We start from the raw sequence: 15266 nt of genomic DNA, 5'->3' as shown, positions 1-15266 counted from the left end.
ATAATAATAATAATAATAATAATAATAATAATAATAATAATAATAATGCAGGTAGATATAATTAAAAGCTACGTATGAAAAAAACAAACCACCCTTGCTTGCATCACAGTTGACGGCTGCAAAACTATTGTAAAAAACAGAACTAAACAAAACAATCAGCGTAGTTTAAATTATGTTTTCAATTTATATACATATATGTAATATTTAATTCTTAGTTTTTTGCAATTTTATTGACTTTGTATGCATTTAATGTTTAATTAGAAACCGGTCGTATTTTACAAATATAAAAATGATCCAGACAAAACAATTTATTCATTTATTTTGAGTAATAACCATTTAATAAATTTTAATTTAAATTTTATTATAAATCATACATCCGTTTAGACAGATGCGATGATAATTTGTGGTGCTTGTAAGTTAAACAGACGTCCAATAAAGTACAAAGATACCTACAGCAGAGTAAAAACATTTAGCGATTTCAGGATTCATTCTCCCCCAGGACTAAAAGGAAATAAATCCATTTTGAAATGATTAGAATGAAAAATATACATACCATGAACTTTTTAACGAGGGTATAAAATGTAGTATTTGTCTTCTATGATGTAATCACGAAAATATTAATTTTTCGTCTAAGGAGGTATAAAAATAAATGTTTGATATTGACATAAAAATTATGTTTACCATGTAATCCTTCCACCCCATAAGAAAATTAAATGTACACTACTGGGTATATAATATAATTCAATTATTATTAATAATATTCAATTAAATGTGCTATTTTCTACCAATCTACTAGAACACTACCGCATTATTCTTAATTTCTGTTCAGCTATGCACAATTTCATTTTTTATTAATTCTTACCTGTTTTACCGGCACAAAACAAAGCGTCTTGGTATTCAGCAGATTTTAATATTTGTACGCAAGTTTATTTTCCGTAAATATTTTCGAATGTTTTTATATAGATTATGTATGAGCGTTCAGGCACGGGAATATTCTTTAACACGATCAATTTTATATATATATATATATGTTATATAATAATAATTAAGAATTCACAATATTTTTAAATATGTATAAGCAATAATAATTAAATCGCGTAAATCTATAATAAATACAGGATGGCGTAAGGAATCCAGCACAGACTGGAAATCTGGTGCATGAGAGCATTTACCTAGTTATTTCGGAATACTTATACAAGTACCCAAGGGCGCTCATAGGAAAATTCTCAAGGGAAAGGACAACATTTTAATTTATCAATCTATTCATAAATAAGAATGACCCACGGTATAGGAAGGGCCTTGCGAGTACTAACGTCAAGGTGACTTGTGAGCACTGGCAACACGGCAAGGACCGCATCTTAATTAAGCCATCATAGTAATTATTGTAGGACAATAATTTAGGTTTTTTTTACCATAGATTATCATCTATTCGAATATAAACATAATTTTCACGTGTTAAACATGCGTGTACGTAATGATACTACGGCCACGCGATTAATTATGCCAAAAGATATAACACGCTCTTATCTTTCGTTTATTATAATTTATATCAAGGAATTTGGAGGGTTTTATATACATATATGAATGCCGTATACGTTTAAAATGAATTATTATTGGCGTGAAGTGATAATATATACGTGCGAAAAATTGATCTTCGTTAGGCGAATTGCGAGTCAATATTGTTTGTTCGTATAGAAAAGCAGTCATTTCCAAAATTATTTTACGAAGATATTATATTATATAGTTAAGTATGTGTATAATTGAGTGTCAAACATAATCTGATACATATATACATATAAATCGATTATTTAATACCTTTTCTGTAAATCTGTTTTCGCTTTTAACTTTCAACCACAGACAATCATATAATTAATAATACCTAAATAATTGAAATCAACTTGTTATGTGAAAAAATGGGCATAACAGAGGAAAATAAATAGGCTCTACTCTTTTATGCACTAATTAGAGGTTACGGCAAGTTTCTCATAAGCTATATTAATTTATATTCCACTCAAAACATAAAATATTCGGGTACTCGTAAATTAATTCTACTCAGAAATACAGGGATCTACCATAGCTCATAATAATTATAACGCTAAACACAATACAATACTCTCAAAAATGTTAGAGCATTAAACTGTTGTAAAAAATATAAAACACAAATATTAGAGTTAAATATTTTCTAAAATAAAACGAAAAAACTACGAACTATAAGTATTTTGAAATATAACATAAGTAACAATTGTTTTTATTTCTAGCTATAGTTACCTTTAAAGTTAAATTAAAATTAATAGGAATTTTATTTTTGATTGCAGAGATCAATACCGAGATAACAGAGATATTATGCATAATTATTTAACGTAACTTAAACGCTACGTAAAGAAACGGTAGAGAGATATAGTAGATATAACATATGCAAAATACAATAATATTGTAGTGTGATATTTGAAATGAAAAAAACACCTTATGAATAATCGTTGAAAAATTTGGCATCAACGCGTGTACTCGTAAATATATCATAAACACACTTTAACGTTATTGTTCTCATCAAACACGTCTTATTCTCAGTAAATCCATAACTCTATCTCAACGATATTACCATATATTTATATGTGTATGTATGTGTGTGTGTATGTGTTGCATATTGAAATACAATCATCGGAATCCATCTTGTAATGAAAAATATAAATATATAAATATTTACAGTAGACATTAAAGTGTCATTTCGTAATATTCGCCATCGTTTCCATATGATGGTAGTGTATAGCTCGTAATATTTGGTCAGAGAACAATTTTCGTTTTGGTACATAAAATATAGAATTTATAAGATCAATAGTTGGTTTCTAGACTTCGTTCAGATTCACAAACTCGGTGGTCTTCACTAACCAATATAAATATTGGGAAACTTTTTTTTTGTAGCACGACTGTCAATGTTTAAATTCGCAATTATTATGTCAACTTAAAAGAATCTGAAAAGTTAACACGCTTTTGAGTTATAAAGCATACATTTGTATAGTGTATTACATTTGAAAGGATATGTGACATGACTATATTATTTCATTTTATTGTATATTATATTTACAATATTATTTAATGTTATTATCTCGAGCTGCATAGCAGATAAATATTTTTAAATAACGGTGTCGCCACTAAATCACTTGAAGTGTACGATGTTGAATTATTAAAATATTCGGATTCGCACGAACAGATGATACGGTCTATATTTATGATGGGATACATATAATTACCGCAATGAAAAGTATTATGAATTTATCGCCGTATATAATATAAATATAATCGTGTCGTGGCATAATATTGAACGAAAAAAATAAAAAAGTAAACAAACCATGTGTCACGCCTACAGGTGTAAAAAATTTAATTCCCATCGTTATTTTATTCAATTTCGTTTTACATAATTGCTACTGGTCACAAACGTACACGCGTGCGTATAAACGAAGCTAAATCCATGATTAGCTATATGTGATGATTAATGATAACAGCCGTACCGTTACAATGCAGTCTAAATAGTATAATTAAAATCGGCACAACATCGAACAACCTTAATAATATAATCAAGCTTACGTGACTTTGACAGCGGTGATTTTATAAAAAAAAAACTAGCCCTACTCAAATACTTTTAAATTATTTTTTTACTCGATAAGATCATGTAATCAAATGAGTTTCAAAATATCTTGGTTATTTTTCAATTATTCCACCCGATTTTACGTGAAATCTTATCAATTTAATTATATTACTTATAATTATATTAATTATATTAAAATACACACATACATTGATCCTACGTCTGGTCAAACATAATATAATTTGATACTTGAAAAATATTCATAGAATGTATAAAATCCAATTACATCTAACATACAATCGGTTGTTATCTTAAGATAAGACTTAAATATTCATAAAGTAATGCAATGTAATTTGATCAATGTACCACCACCTAACCAACATCCGCCCAGAGTATCAAATGGACGGTATATATTGTGATTTTATTTAACAGCGTCACACGTTGCTATCACAATAAATCCTTCAGAAAAGGGGTGACAAACACAAAAATAATACGTGATTTATAATACATATACTATATATTATAGTTCAAATGTATGATAAGAATATAAAAAAAATTAGTAACGGCAAATAATAGTATAACAGCGCCACGCGCACTATATATCAATAATAATAATAATATATGTGTATAAATGTTTTGAATTTAAATATTATAAAACTAGAAATAATGGTAACAAAAAAACAAAAGGACCCCGGTGGTGAATATAAATATAACAAAAATTTTAAAGCCACAGATACGCAATTACCTCAAACGATCTGTTGTTCGTATGGTTGCGCCCACGCAACCGTGGTATAGGACACGTGCGACGGACACCAAGATCTGTAAACTGCCCATCGGTGATGAGCGGGAGACTGTGCAGAATGTACTAACGTTCTTCATCAGTGAAACGTTCTGGAAATTATGCACTTAGGATGACGAATAGACGAATTCAACATAGTCGCGGATGAACGACGAACACAACGTGAAAGAGTTGTCACACCACACACTCAATGACTGCCACACCGACTCATCGAAACCGGATTTATTTATGCGTGTTGGCTCGGTCTTATATCAATGATAAAATACGGATACAATTGCCCAATCGAATCTTCTCGAACATTCGAGAACATAATGATCGGTAACGTATAAGCCTTTTATGTGCACGATGTATATTTAACAATCAATGAACGTTTTTTAGGTGTATGGATAACAATTCAGTATTATATTAATAGGGAGATACAGTATTGTTACGACGTAATTGGAAATGCCATGAGTATACTAACCCTGCACAGCATTTGTCAATCATGACGATTGAAACAATATTTATATATGATTGGAATTTAAAAAATGTAAAATAAAAACTTTACGCAACATTGAATGTAAATTTGATTTTTAATGTTGAACCTGAAATATGTAATAATAAGTAATAATAATAAGAATTCATTTGAAAATAAATATTTATAATTGTATAAATGTTTAATACATAATTCAATGTTTAAAAATGAAAAACCAACGAGTATTGAACATTTATCAAATATTTTAATTATTTTTAAATATTTATTAAATATTGAAAAAATATATCTCTGCTGTATGAGTATTCTTTTAATGTTTTTATGGTTTTATATGTTAAACATATAATTTAATGATAATCTTGTGTTTTCAAAAGTTGATGATTTAACAAATCTTTAAAAATAAACTAAAAAAAAAGGTATTATACTTGATTCACATACACTATCGTATTTTATAGAATGGTGTTAAAAATCTGAAAGGTTTCGTACCATAAATGTTAAATAAAAATTTGAAAAAGAGAAATAACTCCGATAAATCATTGCTAACGTGTTGACCTGCCTTTTCGAGACGTAGAATCTGAAGGTCATCGATGAGCATTACATAGATATAAATGCATTTATATATATACATGTATAGTTAATAACGAAAACACCTGGTAAATTATTACACGGATGAAGGGGATTATAGTGAAGCTCATGACGGTTTTTCACGACGGTTTCCCGTCAATCGATAACGGTTGACTGCGAGGGTGGAAGTTTTCAAATATATATAAATGTAGCTATATAATATAATGTGTATATTTATATTAATTATTCCTTTTCCATGAGCCGATTAATCGGGTCAAACGTCTATCTAATTAACGTGACCACGTTTTAAGGGAGGGGACGGATGTCGACGAGAACTAAAGAGGCTTTAACGTTATTCAGTATAAATACGGGAAAGCTATATATGTATTTGTAATTCGTCGCACCGTTTCGTAGGAGTGCGGTGGTTACGGTGAAGGTGACCAGAGTATTTATGAGTATATCGGCCTCAGCCGCAAGACTGCAAAATATCGGTAGAAGTTGTTGTAGTAATAGCGGAACTTGTAGCAGTGGTAGTATACTATTTGTAGTTATAATAGTAGTAGCATTAGTAGTAGCCGTGGTAGTAGAAGTAATAGTATATTATAGAGTATGTGTATTGTAATGGAAAATGTGTGCCAGTAGTAGTCGTCAATGTGATGTGCGCAACGGAAACCACAGACAGGATTTCGCCGAGACTTAGTCTTGCAGCCCGCGGGGAACCCGAAAGTTGTAAGCCGTAAAGGATCTGTACTTACGTGAGCCCCTCTTCCATCGTCTTGCTCACCGCCTTCCTCAGATTTAGCGTTACCCGGGAGGCGCACACCAACATACACACACTAAGAGTTTTTATCGCAATAGATGGACTCAGTGACTTGCTGTACACATACCACGTCCTGATAATTATACTTCTTTTGATTCTTGTATAACCACGTATTGATGTCATATCATCACGATGTTTGATTATACGACGTATTATACCTGTACATTTTTTAAAAACTAGTCCAGTTCGATACATATCAGAGAAAATCACGTAAGTTACAAATACATGTATAGTAGGTGCCAAAAAGCGAATGAATCTGTGACCATGGAAGGTTGCACTTGTTTCGAAATCAGTGATGGATTCCCAATTAATGCATTATCTTCATTCTTCAATACATTTGCGTAATACATTATCTGAAAAACATTGTGTCGTACCTAATGTTTTTATATACAATTTAAATTCAGCTAGATCTCAAAAACGAAAAAATGTATGAACTTAAAATGTAATATAATTTTTCCTATAATATTTCAGATATGCAATAAGATCGATTTTTTTTAAAATTTTAATATTAAGGGTCGAAAAAGTATTGGCATTACATTTATTTTTATTTTTGGTTACATAAGAAACATTTTGTTTTGTTTAATATTTTGATTTTAAAAATATCAATTGAGATATATGACAGTTAATATATTAGGTAAATAAAAATAAATATAATTTGATTATAGGAATATAGTGCACTTTTTTCAACCAGAAATGTTTAAGTCTAACATTGAAAATGGCAATATAATCTTTAATAGTAATATATCTCCCGGATGAGTCCAAGTTGTTTAGTTAGTGAACATAGAAGGTAAGTTTGAAAAGTCACGGTTCCTAGTATGTCATTAGTTTTCCGTCATCAAGGAAAAGTTTAAAACAACCGAAGAAGTAATATCATATTGCTTTCATCAAAAACGTTTAAGTTATTATTGTTTTTGATGTGTATTTATAATATGTTTTTTTCCCGGGACATTTTAAGACACAAGCCTCTACAAAAGTGTATCGAATAATATATGATGCACATCATAATATAGAATTATAAATTGTCTAAAACCATATTTTGGTCGTTGAATAATCTCAAGGTTATTCTTTACTACTCAACAGATTTTATGGTCTCTGGACCACCGTATACTTTGTCACGTATCGGAAATCATCTTAGCTCTTGATCGTTGTCATCATCAACCCATAACCTCTTGGACAGTTTTCAACGTGTAGCTCGTAAACGCACGAGTGTATGATCACAGAAAATTGTTTAAAACGATATCACATCAATATGTGTATAACATTAAAAATTGTATTAGAACGAAGTAAATATGTATGTACGCAGTGTACCATTCAAACGTATTATTGCCCTTGCGCGTTTTAGGGGTGTGCATAGCGTAGAGATATAGACTTTCCCTCCTCCTCCCCCCGGTCACAGGCAAATCGGCGCTGGAGGACCGTTTGAGTGTCATGTCAACAGAGCACACAATGGGTTCTGAATTCACAATTCAAATTCATGAATTGGGAGAATCGGCAACTGAAAATGAAGTCTACCGACGATAATTAAGCTCCCTGTTAAATGACGTTGTAAAATTCCCGTAAAATTGGCCCAAGTCCGTTCCTCTGCGTCCGCCGTGATAATATCATTGTAAGTACATATCAACCGCTGCCACTGTCAAAATAACGGGTATACTTTCCCAATTGATACGCCCTTTCCAGTACGACCGCGATGATGTTATCGCTTGACCCAGACCTGTACCACGTGCGCGCTCATCCACGCACGTATAATTAATCGCCGACTATACACATGTACAGACGGGTTTCATTTTCACCGTATAATCATAATATATATTATTTATATATACAACTGTAATAGTTCTCCAGTCCATCCGACCAATATCTACTGACTGCGGAAATTACAAAAAAAGAAAAAAAAAAAGGAAACTTTTCTCAATCGTAGGTAGTAAATCATCATGTATTGTTTTCAGACAAGGTTAAAAAAAAATAATAATAATAACTGTACGAATAAAAAGGAGAAATAAATTAAGAACTTGAACGTGAATTTAATGGTATTCAGTATACGTCGAGTAAGTTTACAATATTAATATGAAAAGAATTTCATTAACATTAAATTTAATTAAGTTTTTTATCTCGATACCATTGTAATTGAAATTGTACACCGAAAAAGTGCTTCTTAATATCATTTGATCGAAACTATATGATACAAGATACATAACATTATGCACCTGCATCAATTTGCTTATGAAGATATACAAGAGGAAAAAAATAACACTTATCAAAACCACATATTATAAATCTATCTTTATCATCAAAATATTTATTTGACTTGTAATATGAGACTGAAATAATTGTGTTATAATAAATGGCAATACAGTCAATTGTATACGATATAATACTCATAGTACATGCAATAATTGAAATAATTGCATCTTTAAATTGTAAACACAGATACTTACCTATAGATTTTACATGCTATATCCTTACCTATATATTTTTCAAGTTTTTATCCAATTCAATAAAAAATCAAGTCCAACATAAACATAAATAACTTTAATCGAAACACAAAACCGTGGTACTATAACATGAAAATACAAGAAAAATAATTTGTTAGAGATATTGAGATATTGTTTTCTGAAATTAATTGATGGTCCCGGAGTGTAGCACTGCCTAACGAAACAATACATGAGATCACATCGAACCATTGCGCATGTATCGTAGGATTAACTCGATTTTTTTTCTAGTAAAAAAAATTATAGATTTCTACTCCATTTTAGCTCTTTAAGCTAACTGCAAAGCGTGGAATCTCGTCAAAGTACAAGTTGTTTTTTTTTTTTGTTTTTTCTTCATTTCGTATACAACGACTGCGGTAAAACCCGTAAAAAGGGTTGCGAACTCTTGTATTCGAATCTAAACATTTACTACGTTGTCGTTTTCTTGCGTTCCTTTTTGTCGCCAATCAGTCACCACCGGTCGATAGAGCCACGGTCACTATACGAGGAGGAAGACTATATCAAGCGACTAAAAGATTTCTTCCCCCCACTCGGTCAAAAATCGTCACAGTGCATCGATTCGACGACACGGAAATACGTAGTACGATATTACTATTTTGCCGGATCACACACATGCATTTGGTCAATGTTTTAAGATAATGACTCGAAAAAATTAAGTGAAAATGTTTTAAAATCACGTAATGGTGTACAAAAATATTATTTGAAAAGTGATTAAGGTAAGAGTATTAAGAATAAGTGTAATATGAAACGAGTAAAAAAAAAAAAAAAAATATTTAAATTTAAAAAACAAAACCTATATTTTGATTAATAAAGACATTACCAGCACAATTCAAGCTTTATATATAAATAAAGAAACAAGGTATCGGAGGTAAATGAAACATAATGAAGTGAGCTATAGAGCAGTATATTAAATAGGTGAAATACCTTCTTTTAAATTATTATAACAAAAATAATATTTTTATAAATCATTTATGCCCTTATAATTATTATTTATTTACCTACCTCTCTCCCCCCAAAAAAAAGTAATAATAACAAGCCGTCATTTTATCCACTTAGCGCATGGGGTTGGATTGTATTTACGATGTATTTTCGCTATTGTCTGTTTGCCTCCAGAAGAGCGGGTGTATGTAAAAAACATTCAAGTAGGTATAGATGCACATATACAAAGCGAATGTTATTAAAAGGTACTTTCGGGAGGAAATGTAATTAAATCCTTATACGTGTCGGTCATACACGGACTTGTAGCGCAATTCTCTCTGGAGGTGACGAACAAGGTCAACACCAATCCAATTATACGAGTACATCGTACAACTGTCAGGGGACCGCTCGTACGTGTATATAGATCCGCTACATCAAAACTATTGACGAAACTATACGTCATCTCCGAAGCAATCTAACAGCGTTACTGGCTACTAACCATCACTTCACATATAGTTTATACATATTACATTATGTAGGACGTCAAGAAAGCATCCATCAATAGGATGGCTCGTACTTGATACTAATTGTAAATAGAACTGGAAAACTGGAATTGATACCAGATGCAGTAAGCAGTGCACTCGAATGATTTTAATTAAAAATTATAAAATTATGTCATCGCATAACCATAGATCAACGGAGATAACTACTATAAGTTTTTATTTTCCAGTCATGTTTATATCTAACCATTTTCACATACTCCTTGACCAGGAATAAGAACTGTGCCATTTGAAAAGTGTACTATGTCGTTGAAGTATTTTTATGATAATAATATTTAAGATAATTAGTGGTGTACGATATTTGGCGAAGATTTTATAAACAATAATATTATTTGTAAAATTAATATAAAATAACGTTACAACCATATATACAAAATTAAATTATGTATAACTCAGTGGTTCAATCATTTATAACCAACTTCAGTATAAACAATAATGAAATATATATGTCGCAAATTACAATTACGGTCCGATATGGTTGAAAAAAAAATAAAACGTGAGCAAGGAAAAAAAATAATTTACGAGATTGTTTAATACGTGATACACTTACGCAATGAAAGGACTATAACCTTAAAAAAAATTCTCTACGTGTTCAAAATTCTAAAAAGGCCGTAAAAAATGAATATACCAATATATATAGCTGAACCAAATCAAAGTTGATAATATCATTTTTAAATTATTTAGAGAACGGATTATAATTTTTTGGAGTAAGTTTACGTTTTATCTATACATTACGCTTTACAATATTAAAATCATCATAAAATCACGAGAAATAGTAAGTTTCAATCTCGTGAACAATAGTTTGACGTACTTATTGAAGTAGAATATGTATTATCACGTCAAGAATAATAGAAATAAAAAATATTGTGCGAGCAACGTAACAGCTCGATAAAAAAATGAATATTAGATGTTTCGAAATTTTATTATAATTACAAAATTAATAGTACTACTATCAGGGCTCATAAGATTTTACAACGCATATACTTCAATAATTTTATTCATCAGCCGATTTCGTTTGTTCAGTTTTTATTACGTGATCGCCATAACAAGAACTTTAAAACGTTGTAGTTTTATTGCTTAACTCACCCAAAAATGAAAAAGCTTCACTAATCTGTATCTTTTCTTCCAACGACAGAGTTTTAGATATATTTTATAAACTGAAATCAAGATTCATCATTTGTGTATAACCTAACCTATTCTAGACTATTGGTAGATTAATGTCCATGATATACAGATCAAATACTAACAATTATTAGTTATGCATATATCAATACAATTTTAGTGAGAAAAAAAAACATTAACAATGTGAGTACATTTAAAGAAATGAAAACTAATAGAATTTAAAATACCCTAAATAAATACAATGACTATGTTATATTCTTACTCTATTTTTATTTTAGAAAATATACATGTTGAGCCTTTTTTAAAGATAACAAATAATAATAATAAGTTCGGATATTAATTACAATAATTATCAACAGAAATAATCATTAAGTAAAAATGATAAAAATAGTGAAATTAAAAGGAATTATACAATAATAAAAGCAGACATTTTCGATGCAGAATATAACTATGTCAATTTATAATACAAATGGTTAAATAAGGAAAGTGGAGTCCTTATTGGCATTAAATATTATACGTCTTAGAATAATAGCTCATTAGACAAGTAGTTGGTGGTTTATAGAGGGACATGAAACGAAAAGTGCGTTAAAAAACTAAAATGTATAAATGGAAGTAGAAATCTACAATACCAACTAACAATCATTTTAAGAAAATCTCAACCACATTTCGGCTGCGCTCCACTAGTGAAGCTAACCCAAGTTGGTTGGCAACTGAGGTGTATTCATGTGCTGCAAAATGAATGTCTAGAAAGTAGTTGTTGAATTTCAAGAAGTATTATTTACTATTTTTTTAAGAACTGCACTATTTCAATCTGGAAAGTATATTCGGTGGTATGATGGGGTGACCATACGTCCTGTTTTAAACAAGACGGTTTTTCAGCTCGATGTTCTGTTTTCTCAATCGGAATTAAATAGGACGCATTTAGTCCTATTTTCCGTGACTGTCCGGTTTTAATCCTGTTTTTCACTATTTTTTCATCAAAAAGTGATTTTAGCGATTAATTGATAAAAATGTACTACTTTAGATATTTTTATCTATGAAATCATGTTGAGACAGTTATTTTTAATGTAGATATTTGTTTTTCCAAAATTTCGATGATGTCGATCGCCGATAAGAATAATATATCATTATTGTAGCTTGATATAATAAATATTAATAGCATTCATAATACTAGATCGTTAATTATTTTTATTAACCGATCGAAATTATTTTTAGTTTTGATTTTTATTTTGAATATTTATCTTCTATCTAAGTATAGACTATTCCAACCACTATATACAATGATTGAATGCGGTCACAAGTAAGGTTATTAAGACTATCAGACAATGATACATAGTGCTGAGTGATATGAATCTATAGGTATAATCGGTACAAGATATTTATGAGATAAGTGTTGTTTTTCAAGAACACAAGGTCTAAAATAGAAACATGGGTATAAGAGGAATTATTTATATATTATAGTAATATCATACAGTGAATTAAAAACATTTTGTTATTAATATTATCGGATCAATTAGGTTCTAAGAAACATAATAATTAGATCATGGTAAATATGGTGTTATGCACTGCGATCGCATGCTCCTGTTAAATATTATTTATTATACATGTATTTTCAACGTATAAATATAATATGTTGGTATAAAGTATATACGAAAATCTCAAATAGCTATTAGTACACAGATTGGTCTTGTGCAGTGCGTGCAGTACGTATTTTAAAATGCCGAAAAGAAGATGCGTTTTTACGCAAAGTTTAAAAAATGAATTTTATTTTTTAAGAGATGCTGAAGAAATCAAAAAAGTGTTTTGTTCAGTATGTAAATCTGTATTTTCAATTGAAAATGGTGGCCGAACAGACATAAAACAACATATCACCAAAGCAAAAAAATATTTACGTGCAGTATCTTCTACGTCAAAAAATGATAAAGTTACATCTTTTTTTTAAAACAAAGCCCAGTTGAATTATCTGATGAAAATAAGCGTCTCACAGCCGAGGAGGAGTTATTTTCATTTCATACGATCATTCATAATCATTCTTTTATATCAATGAACTGTACATCAACCCTTTTTTGAAACATTTATAACAAAAAATTTTCTTGCGGTTTTACTAACACCGAATCAATTATTTTAAACGTTTTTGCTCTTTTTGCAATGCAACAAATTTGTAATGAATCGAATGTCGCAATGTAAGATCAATTCATCAATTTGTTGAATTTAAAAGTGATAATAACTATTCAACTATCCAATGCCCTATATTTTGAATTACAATATATTTAATAATAAAAAATACTGAACTAGCAATCAAATGTGTTATGATAAAGTTATTTATTTATATAATTGACAATATTATGACTGTATTGATGGTAATCATAATAATACAGATTTTACTAAGGACTGTAGTATACAAAGAGCAAATTTGTGATCCACACGTGTGGCATCAACATTTTGCATTTGGATGTAGAAAAATAATATAACAGCGATATAATATATGTATAACATACAAAAAAAGAAAAATCAATAATAACATAACCATTTGCAAAGGAAAATAAAGTCAAAATGTTATTTGAATATGTATAGATATAGGCAGTGTTAAGACTTATCTACATAAAAATATTAACTATAAATGATTTTATCTAGATAGAAATATAAACTTTATATATTTATTTATATACTATTCATTTATCCAGGTAGTTTTTTCATTTGTATGTATAATATTTAAGTAAAATTTTGAGTGTTTTGAGGACTTGGAGATTTCCTAGATGGCTCCAACAAAAATATTAAATAGTGAAAATGTGTAGTTAAAATGAATATGATTAAATATGTAAATTTTCCTTAAATCCAACGAATATTTATACCCTAATAATTAACCATGTGTAAGTATAATTTAACACATATATATATTATATCTGTTGGCTTCGCCAAGAATAAACATGTATAATAACGACGATTACAATTTTTTTAGTGAAGGATAACAAGTAACAATCATCGTCATCAACTGTTTTTCGGTAAAAGCTATTAAAATCTACTTGGAAATAAGTCCTTTATTAATTATCGAACGTGGACCAGATTTTTTTTCGTTGATTTTATATTAATAAATTATAAAATATCGTGACGCACTAAACGACCAAACGGGTAAACATATTGCCCATCTATCACCCATAACCGCTCTTTAGTGTTTTTCTTGTATGATCAGTCTTACTACGGAAAGCGTCAATGATTAAATGAGATCCAAAAATAAATTTATACTACCAAATGAATTACATAAATCGTATTATTCTAAACAAATAAAACACTTAAAAATCGAAACACATTTCAAGCCCCTCAAACAAATATAAAATGTTTTGTTCATGATGAGTCACTATATTTTTTTTTTTTTGACAATTTAATATAAAATCATTGTTTTTCTTCAAACTAGTCTGTTTTTTATCTAGATCAATTATGATTATCTTTTATCTTTCATAAAGTTAAATTTGGATGAGCTGGGTTTTATCTTTATCTAAATAGATTTTTAGTATACTATCATTATCTTGATGTAGACAAAAAAGTATTTATCATGGCTCAACATTGGATATAGATAAGTACCCATAAGCTTATGAACCGCAACACATATACATACTATTCAGCAATAGCTGAAGAATAATTCATATTGTACCACTACGTTACAACACAAAATGTTATTGAAAAACTTTTTCAGCAAGATGGGAAGAAAGTAATAAAGTTATAAAAGGTCGAAAACATATAGTTTTTGTGCTCTAGGCCAGCGAAACACATTGATAAAAGTGAGTTAATAGCGAAACGAAATATGACGCTGGTGGGGGCGCACATACACACATACACAAGATTATATAATATACAGATGATGATTTTAATATGTTCTTCGCTAGTCAACTTACGTGCAACAACTACGTGTTAATAATAACATATAATTATGAAATATTTCAT

The 15266-nt window shown here is 29.6% G+C and overlaps 1 protein-coding gene across 1 annotated transcript in view; it reads right to left on the bottom strand.

Annotated features, from left to right (window-relative positions):
- LOC112694008 (zwei Ig domain protein zig-8-like) overlaps positions 1–15266 on the bottom strand; it is a 571990-nt gene that overhangs the window by 405252 nt on the left and 151472 nt on the right. The gene's annotated exons all lie outside the window — the stretch shown is intronic.

This window comes from Sipha flava, unplaced genomic scaffold (assembly GCF_003268045.1).
Source record: "Sipha flava isolate LNK unplaced genomic scaffold, YSA_version1 121_pilon_pilon, whole genome shotgun sequence".
In the NCBI taxonomy this organism is placed as follows: domain Eukaryota; kingdom Metazoa; phylum Arthropoda; class Insecta; order Hemiptera; family Aphididae; genus Sipha; species Sipha flava.
Note: the sequence above shows the minus strand (reverse complement) of the source record. Positions and strands in the feature narration are given on the sequence as shown.